The sequence below is a fragment of the Rousettus aegyptiacus genome, unplaced genomic scaffold, assembly GCF_014176215.1.
Source record: "Rousettus aegyptiacus isolate mRouAeg1 unplaced genomic scaffold, mRouAeg1.p scaffold_m13_p_8, whole genome shotgun sequence".
In the NCBI taxonomy this organism is placed as follows: domain Eukaryota; kingdom Metazoa; phylum Chordata; class Mammalia; order Chiroptera; family Pteropodidae; genus Rousettus; species Rousettus aegyptiacus.
Genome location: NW_023416311.1, coordinates 96,815,382 through 96,825,376, shown reverse-complemented (window position 1 = coordinate 96,825,376; position 9,995 = coordinate 96,815,382).

Below are 9,995 nucleotides of genomic sequence, written 5' to 3'. Positions count from 1 at the left end.
AATGTGAATATAAGCAAAATAATTAAATTTAGTGGTTTTAACACAGTACTATGGTACAGACTTCAAACTATGACACATATTTCAAGCAACAGTTGTCCTTTTTTTCCCCCTTATAATAGCCATCCAAACAGGTGTGAGGCAATAGCTCACCGTGGTTTTGATTTGCATTTTCCTGATGATTAGTGACATTGAGCATTTTTAAAAAATATATACCTGTTGGTCTTTTGTATATTTGTTTTGGAAAAATGTCTAATCTACTCCTTAGGCCATTTTTTAATTGGGTCATTAGCTCTTTTATTATTATAAAATATAGGAGTTTCTTACATATTTTTGATATTATGCCCTTATCAAATATATGGTCTGCAAATATTGTCTACCAATCTATAGGTTGCTTTTCACTCCACTGATTGTCCTCTTACCTGTGCTTCTTTGTGGTTAAATGTAATCCCATTTGCTTATTTTTTATTTTATTGCCTGGGCTTTTCATGTTGTATCTAAAAAATCATCAACAAGACCAATATCATAAAGCTTTTCTCTTATTTTCTTCCAGAAGTTTTATAGTTTCAAGTCTTGTCTTTAATTCATTTTGATTTGATTTTTGTATATAGTGTAATGTAAGGTATGAATTTCATTATTTTGCCTTTGGAAATCCAGCTTTCCCAACACCATTTGTTGAAAAGATTATCCTTTCCTATTATGTATTGTTGGCACCCTGGTTAAATATCAGTTGACCATATATATGTGTATTTATTTCTGGTTCCCTATTCTGTTCCATTGGTTTATATGTCTGTCTGTTCACCAGTGCCATATTGTTGTGATTACTGTAACTTTGAACTGTATTTTGAAATCAGGAAATGCAATAGCTCTGACCTCGTTCCTCTGAAGATAGTTTAATTCCACAAATTTATACGTTTTCTAGGTTTTTTTTTTGTGATACTTATTTATATTTTTGTTCCATTGTGATAGGAGAAGATACTTCTCAATGTTGTTAAGACTTGTTTTGTAACCTACCATGTGATCTATCTTGGAGAAAGACATAAGAAGTTTAAAAGAATTATATTCTGTTGATGTTTGGTAGAATGTTCTTTTATGTCTGTTAGGTTCCTTTAGTCTATAGTGTTATTCAAGTCCTCTTTTTCCTTATTAATCTTCTGTCGGATGTTTTCTCTGTTATTAAAAGTGGAATATTGAAGTTACCTAATATTATTGCATTGTGGTGTTTTTCTCAACAGTTCTGTCAATGTTTGCTTTACATATTTAGATGTTCTGCTGTTGGATACATATACATTTATGATTATTACATCTTCCTTATGAATTGACTTAGAATTACATAAACTTCTTTGTCTCTTGTGATAGTATTTATTTCAAATTGACAATAAATGTAAGTAAAATTAAGTATCATTAATACAAATTCACAAAATATAAATTACACTCTCATTTTTATAACATATTTATAATTATAGTTATATTTGAGAAATAAAATTATAAAAATTTGAAATTAATAAATAAGTGGAAATGTATCACTCAATTTTCATTTTCTTAATAATGGAGAAATTAAGCAGAGAAAATTTTTAATTCATAAATATGGTAATAAAATAGAATATAACTTTTATATTGGATAAGTATAATGGAAGAATTAAAGTAACATTGTAAAAATGCCTCATTATCAAAAATATTATGTTCTCTTGATTCCTGATTTTAATTGAAAATATTAAAAAATGTCATATATATATTTGCATTATAAATGTATAGGTAAGACTTGTGAATATCGATAGGATTATCCTGTTGGATAATGAAATAGTTTCTCATTCAATTATTTAATTTCCATGTTCCTATGGGATAATAAGGTTAACTATTTTAAAACTTGCTATTGTTTTTGTATGCATTTTATAAAACAAAGAAGTTATATCCTGTCATAGCTTAAATTTCTAAATTCAGAGGATAAAATATTTCAAGGTTTATTATCTTGATCATTTTGACCTTTTTAAAAAATCATGTTTTTAACAAAGATGTCCTTATCAGGAAATAATAATTCCTGCTGACTTTCTGAATTAAAACAAATGGTCAATGATTATTTTTAATTATATTCATTATTGGGGGGGAAATAAATGATAAAAAAAACTAGTCAAACAGAGAAGAAAAATATCCTTTAAACTGTAATAAATGTATTTGTAAGGTATGTGGTATGATGTTCAGCTGAAAAGATAAGTAATATCATAGGTCAATAGTAAACTTATGGGAATAAAATAAAAAATGCCTGCCTGGATAATTATTTTAGACAATATAATTTGGGGTTTCTGGGATAAGATTAGAGGTGCCAGACACTCTCTAGTGGGAATAAAGCCATAGTGACTTGCCAGAAGACTGAGAGATTTAAACATAGAAATAAAGTAATTGGATGATTTATCTCACCACATACATTTTTAAATATTGACTTTTCTTGAAAATAAGGCCAGGAAGATTTTAAGATTTTTAACTTTAAAATTAGAAATAAACATTATACTTTGCATGGTAATACCATTTAAATGTTACTATTAATTGTTATTTTTAATACAAAGCAATTCTCATTTTTTTCGTAGCTATTTTAATGACATCATAGTTTATATAAAACAAAGTTTCCTTATTAAAAAGAATAATTAATTAAATTAAGAGCACATTTGAGTTGTGAGTGTGGCTATTTAGACTATGAAGGAGTAATCAGAGCACAAGAATCCACTTGGTAAAAATTTAGTCTAATTGAAGGCCAATTATTTTATTTACTTGTAATTCACATGATATATGCTTGCAAATAGAAGCAGCTGCTAGCCAAGTAGCTAGGATGAAATGAAAAGCCTCTGGTGAGTGATATTTCAAACTCAGCAATATAAAGCAAGGAAAAATAAGAATACATAAAAAATGCTAGGAAAAATGTTGAGATGCATTATACTCCAATTTGGTAAATTGTTCCTATTCTAAAATTTTTCATATAAATTCAAAATAAGCATCTTCATATCAGAAGTCACTATCACTTATAAGTAAATAGCATTATAGTTTTTAAAAATTACTTGTATCAAATAACATATGCACTTTAAAAAATAACATTAAAGATGTCTTATATTGACATCTTTATAACCATCTTTATGACAGTTTCATAACCACTTTACTTCTAAACCTATCTACTCTGCAGAGGACTTCTTTAATTGTTTATAGTTTGGTTATTCCCCTTCCAAAATAATGTTATTTTCTGTACTTATTAATATCAGATAACAATGATTATTCCCCTAATAATCATATGAATATTTAACTTTCTCAAGTCCTCTCTTCCATTTTTGTATTTGATGATTATTTTATTTTGATTCTCAAAATTAAAAGCCAATAAACAATATTTGCATTAATATGGTTATGAGCATATTAAATAATGAAATACCAGTTAGCTTTCCATCTCTAGTACAAATTCACAATCCAAATATCAGTTGAGAGAGATTACTAAGTTAAAAGAATTTCTTCAATTGGTAAAAAATTATTTTAAATCATATTTGGAAAATAATTTTTTATTTCTTTCATTTTTAAAGTCCGTATTGACTTTTAAAAATTGCACATACTGCTTCTGTCCTCAACGGTTTTTTTGTTGTTGTTGTTTTAAATCATGCTTATCATTCTGTTCTAATGTCTTATTTTCTTAAAAATATCTGAAATGGTTTGCACCAGAATTTCATTATCTGCTCTGTTGGATTTCCTCTCTCTCTCCCTCTTTCTCTCTCTCATAACTTTCTTTTGCTTAACTTACAAATTTGGTTTTTTTCTTCCCTTAAGCTCATGGTAAAAAGTCTTCCTATGTTAGGAAATTAACAGTTAATATATAATATATAGATATATAGATAGATATTAGATAATATCCATTCCTTCAACTGATTGATTTCTAAATAGGTCTGTCTTGTAGTTAGGTCTGTACTTAAGTAGAGTATTGCAGGATGAAAGGATGCACAGAATAATCTTTTGACATAGTCACAACGGCATGCCTAGTTCTTGACAACACAAACACCAAATTGATAAAGGCTTTATAATACTATATCAATAATCAGATTACTATTCCTATTTAGGATATAAATCTAATTAATTTTAAATAAAATGTTCATTTTGAGGTGATTATAGATTCACTAGCAGTGGCAAGAGATAATGCAGATATAAGTTTTTGTGTGAATATATATTTTAATTTCCTTGGGATAAATGCTTAGGAGTGGAACTGCTAGATCACATCATAATCGCATGTTTCTTTCTTAAGGGACTGACAAACTAATTTCCATAGTGGCTGCACCAATTTGAATTCCCAGCAGCAACATAGGAGAGATTCAGTTTCTCCACATCTTTGCCAGCATCTGGTGTTGCCACTCTAGTGGCACTATTTTGCCCATTATTCTACGTGTATAATCATATCGTGGTTTTACTTAGCATTTCCTTAATGGCTCATGTTGTACATCTTTTCATATGCTTATTTTCCATCTGCATCTTAGGTGAATTTTCTTTTTTTGTTTCTTTTGTGTAATTTCTAATTGTGCTGCTTGTGTATTTATTTATTTATTTATTATTGCGGAGTTTCATGAGTTTTTATATATTGCACATACTTGTCCTTCATCACATATGTAGTTTACAAATATTTTTCCCACTCTGCAGTTTGTCTTACACTATTATTAATAACTGGTTTTTCATAGAGGAAAAGGTTTTTGATTCTTATGGAGGCTGGTTTATCAATTTTTCTTTTTATGAATTTTGTGCTTTTGGTGTCCAAGTCTAAGAACACGCAGGATTCCAAAGACCTTCGAAGTTTGGGGCTAAAAGTTTTATAGTTTACATTTTGCATTTATCTCTATAATCTGTTTTGAGTTAATTTTTGTGTAAGATTTGTGACTTAGGTCAAAGATCAATTTTCTTGTCTATCAAATTACTTTAGTTCCATTGATTGAAAAGATTGTCTTTCCTCTATTGAATTGTTCTTTTCCACTATTCTCAAGAGTCATTTGGGCATATTTGTAGGTCTATTTATAAATTCTCTATTCTCTTCCATTGACTCATGTGCTTATTCTACTGAAACCACATAGCCTTGATTACTATAGATAGCATAATAAATCTTAAAATTGTGTACACTGATTCTTTCCACTGTATTCTTTCTTTTCAAAACTCTTAGATAGTCTAGTTCCTTTGATGGTTTTCATATATAGTTTTAAATAATTTTATATAAAAATTCTTGCTGATGTTTTGATATAAATTACTTTAAACTTACGTATAAATTTTGGCAGGATTAGCATTCTTATTTTTATGAGCTCAATTGTGCCTCTCCAAAATCCATGTGTCGAAGTCTTAACCCCAGGCTTAACATTCTGAGAATGTGACTGTATTTGGATATAGGGTCTTTAAAGAGGTAATTAAGTTAAAGTAATTTGTGTAGGCTCTAATCCAATATGACTGGCAATTAGAACACAGACAAACACAGAGGTAGACCATGCAAAGGCACAGAGAGGAGATGACCATCTATGAGCCAAGGAGAGAAGCCTTAGGAAAAATACAACCTTATTGATACCTTGATCTTGGACTTAGCTTCCAGGATACCCAATCTTTGATACTTTGTTACGACAGCCCTCGCAAACTAATTAATACTAACCAAATCTTATAAATAGTTGGTTATTTTACCTCTGTTTCACTTCTTTAGTAATATAAATGGCATTCAGCTTTTAATTTTAGTGTCCATTTATTCCTGGAACATAGAAGCACAATTAATATTTTATGCTTATAACTTGTAACTTTGCTAAACTTATTAATCCTAAGAAAGTATTTTCTGAGTGTATGTGCGTGTGAATTATTAGACCTTTCTTTGTGCATAAAGACCTGTCATTTGCAAATAAAGATAATTTACTTCTTCCTTTCCCATTTATCTTTCTTTTAATAACTTAATTTTTTTTTTTTTTTTTTTTTTTACCTAATTGCACTTGCTGGAATTTCTTGTATTATATTAAAGAGAGTAATGAGAATGAATGTCCTTGCCTTATCACTGGTCTTAATGGGGGAAATAATATAATCTTTCACCAATAAGTACAATGTCAACTGTGAGATTTTTGTTTTTGCTTTCCTTTTTAATTTTCATAGACGCTCTTTATCAAGTGGAAGAAGTTCTTATTTATTACCATTTTCTAAGTTATTTTTAAAAATACGTTCTGAATGGGTTGTGAAGTTTTACTGCATTGAATTATACTACCATGAAAATTTTCTTTTTTAGGATATTAATTGAATGGCATACATTGATATTTTGCAAATATTGAACTGGCCTTGCATTCCAAGAGTAAATATTAATTGATAAAGGTATATAATTATTTTTATATTTTATTCTAGTCTACTTATTAATATTTTGTTAAAGATTTCTGCATTTATTTCTTGATGGATATTGATCCATAGTTTTCTTTTTGTGTCTTGTCTTTTTCTTGTTTTGGTACTACTGTACTAGTACAGTCATTAATACATTGTAAAGTGTTTCTTTCTTGTTTGTTTTTTAAAAGAGATTTTGAAGAAATCTCTTAACTCTCCAAATATTTGGTATTATTTCCAATGAAACCAAATATAACTAGAGACTTGCTTTTGGGATGTTTTTTTTTTTTAAAAGCAAATTCCTTTATTGATTATAGAACTATGCAAGTGATCTATTTCATAGTGGCAAGTGTGTTAAGGAATTAGTCCAGTTCATCTAATATGTCATGTTTATGTTTGTACTGTTGTTCATAGCATACACTTAGTAGCTTTTTGAGGTCCGCATAATCTATAGCTATATCTCCTCTTCTTACTTTGATATTAATCAATTGTCCTTTTACTCTATCATTCTTGTTAGAGGTTGGTCAATTTTATTAATTTTTTCAAAGAACCATTTCTTCCTTTTATTGATTTTCTCAATCATTTTCTATTTTTCAATTTCATTGATTACTGTCCTTTTCTTTATGATTTCTTTTATTCTGCTTGCTTCAGGTTTACTTTGTTCTTTTATATCTTCTTTTCTAAAGTGTACCATTGTATTAATTTTTCTCTTGGCATTGTTTTAACAGAATTCCACAGATTTGATATGTTGTATTGCATTTCCATGCAGTTTAATTCATTTTTAAAGTTTTTCTTGAGACATCAAGATTTTTCTATTGTCCTTCTGTTATTGATTTCTAGTTTTATTTCCTTGCATCTAGAGACCTTGCTGTGTATGATTTCAACTCAATTATTTTGAGCTATGTTTAATGCCCAAGATGTATTCTCTCTTGGTATATGTTTCCATGGGTACTTGGAAAAGAGCGTGCATTCTGCTATTGTTGGATAGAATGGTCTATAAATGTCAATATTTTCTTGGTTTTTGATGTTTTTGAGTTCTATATTCTTGAAGATTTTCTGGCTGTTCTATCGATTATTGAGAGAGGAGTGCAGGAGCCATGAGCTCTATCTGCGGATCTGTTTATATTTCCTGTCGGTTGTGTCTTTTTGCATTACCTGTTTTGCAGCTCTTTGCTACATATGCATTTAGGTTTGTTATGTCATATTGGTGGATTGGTCCATTTATAATAATAAAATTTCCCATCTCCGATAATTTTGTTTTAATCTACTTTTTAATGATATAAATATGATGATTCCTGTATTTTTTGCATAACTGAGTGTTTCCATCTTATTCGTTTCAACATGCTTATATTTGAAGTATTTAGTGTAGATAGTATATAATTGGGTAATATTTTTTAATATACTCTATCTCTTCCTCTTAAGTAGTGTATTATATAATTTATATTTTAAGTGATTATTGATATAATTAGGCTCAAATCTACCAATTTATTCTTCTTTTTTCCGTGTGTTCTCTCGGTTTTTTGTTTGCTATCTTATGGGTTATTTGAACATTTTCTTTTAGAATTCCATTTTGATTTAGCTAATATTTTTGAGTTCATCTCTTAGTGTACTTTTGTTGTGGTTCTAGGTATTACATTATATACACATAACTTAGTACTGGTGTCATCATTTTACTAGTTTGAATAAACCTTAGAAATCTTGCCCATTAAGTCACTTTACATTCCCCAATTTATCTTAAATATTTCCTCTATGTATATTTAAAACCATATTAAATAATTATATAATTATTGCTTTAAACAAAAATCATAATTTTGAAATTCAAGAGAAGGAAAGTCTGCTGTATATATAATATTTTGGTTTTGCTTCCTTCCTTTGTTCTTTCTTCCTTCCAATTTCCAAGTGTTCTGCTTTTCTCATTTCCTTTCTATGTGGTAGCAACAAATCTTTTAATTTTCTTTTCTTCTGAGGAGATTTTCTCTTCATTCATGAAAGATGTTCTCAATGGATATAATATTCCAGATTGACAGTTCTTTTCTTTCAGCTTTTAAAAATTGTTATGTCATTTCGTCTTGCCTCAGCTATTATTTGTGGGAAACTGGCTGTTGTTCTTATTGGGGTTTTCCCTCCTTTTTCGGGTAGCTGTCTTCTTTTTTTTGCTTCTGTCAAGATTTTTATTTTTATTTTTCAGAAATTTCAATATGCTGTGTCTCAGTGTGATTTTCTTTTAAATTTTCCTTTTTAGGATTTATTCAGTTTCATTTTGTATGTTTATGTCTTTTGCCAAATGTGATATTCTTCAGCCATTATTTCTTCAAGTACCTTTTCAGCATGCCTTTCTTAACTCTCCTTCAATGGGAGGAGCAGGGACACTATTTTTTTTAATAGTGCTTTCTATAGTGGAACATTTATTGCCAACTTTTAAAAATCTTTCTGGGCTGCTCTTTCTCAGTTTGTTGGCTTAAGAGAGCAGACTTTTGGCAGAATTTTTATTGTCTGGGCCAGTTGGCATTTCCAGGTCTCCAGTTTCTTCAGATCTAATTCTGAGACATAATAAGCAAAAATCAAACCCAAGGAACTCACCACTATGCTGTTCCTTGGCACCAAATTCCTTATCTGATATATGGTTTCTCTTTATCTCTCAGAGTTGTGTGTGTGTGTGTGTGTGTGTGTGTGTGTGTGTGTGTGTGTGTGTATTTTACATATAATATCCAGAGTTTTTAGTTGTACTTAGTGAGGAAAATAGAGAAAAGTACATTCACATCATCTTCCTAGAAGCCCAAATTTTAAAAGTAAATTAAGTAAATTGATTAAAATTAAATGACATTGGAATGCACATTTAAGTAAAATTAAATACTTAAATGACCAAATTAGCCACATTGGCAATATTAAAATAACAACATGCGACAGTGGTTTCCATATTAGACAGAGCTGGTAACAGAACATCAACACTGTCTCTAAAATATCTATTTGACAGTGCTGTTTTAAGGGTAAACATTTTAATGCTTTGCTTTAGAAAAAATTCTTGATGCTTCCATTCTTAATGCATCAATATTTTGGTGGCAAGTGGACTAGCTAGATGACTGGTACAGTTGTCTCCTAAAAAACTTTAATAAATTCTTTTGTTTTCATCCCTACTTCACTTTCCTCTGCTTCTCCTGATTCTGAACACAAAATCTCCTGGGTTAACAACATGAAGATAGGCTTGCACTTACTATACTCTTGAGGATTAGGCTGTCACTTTTTCTCTTTGTCTGCTAATCTCTATCACAAAATTTCCAACTTTTTAATGCATTATTCTTTTAAAAAATTTTATGCTTTTATCTAAAAGTGCTTTTTTAGAAACACAGGAAAAAAAACATATTTCTGGTATAACCTATTTAGTGAGAAACGTCAAGATTTTATTTTTGTTCTAGAAGATGGGCAGTAGATTCACCTTTTTAAAATGCCCCCCCATTTAAAAATACATCACACATATTGTTTTGCTTATTTTAGAAAAAATATTTTAATTAAAATATTTTAAAAATATATTTTAAATTACTAAATTAATAATTTAAAAGAGAAAGAAAATGCAACCTAAAATCAACAAAATGGGAATCTGGTATTGAATAACATGCGTCAAATGCGTAATTTCTTCTCCTTCTTCCTCTTTCCCTCTGATAATC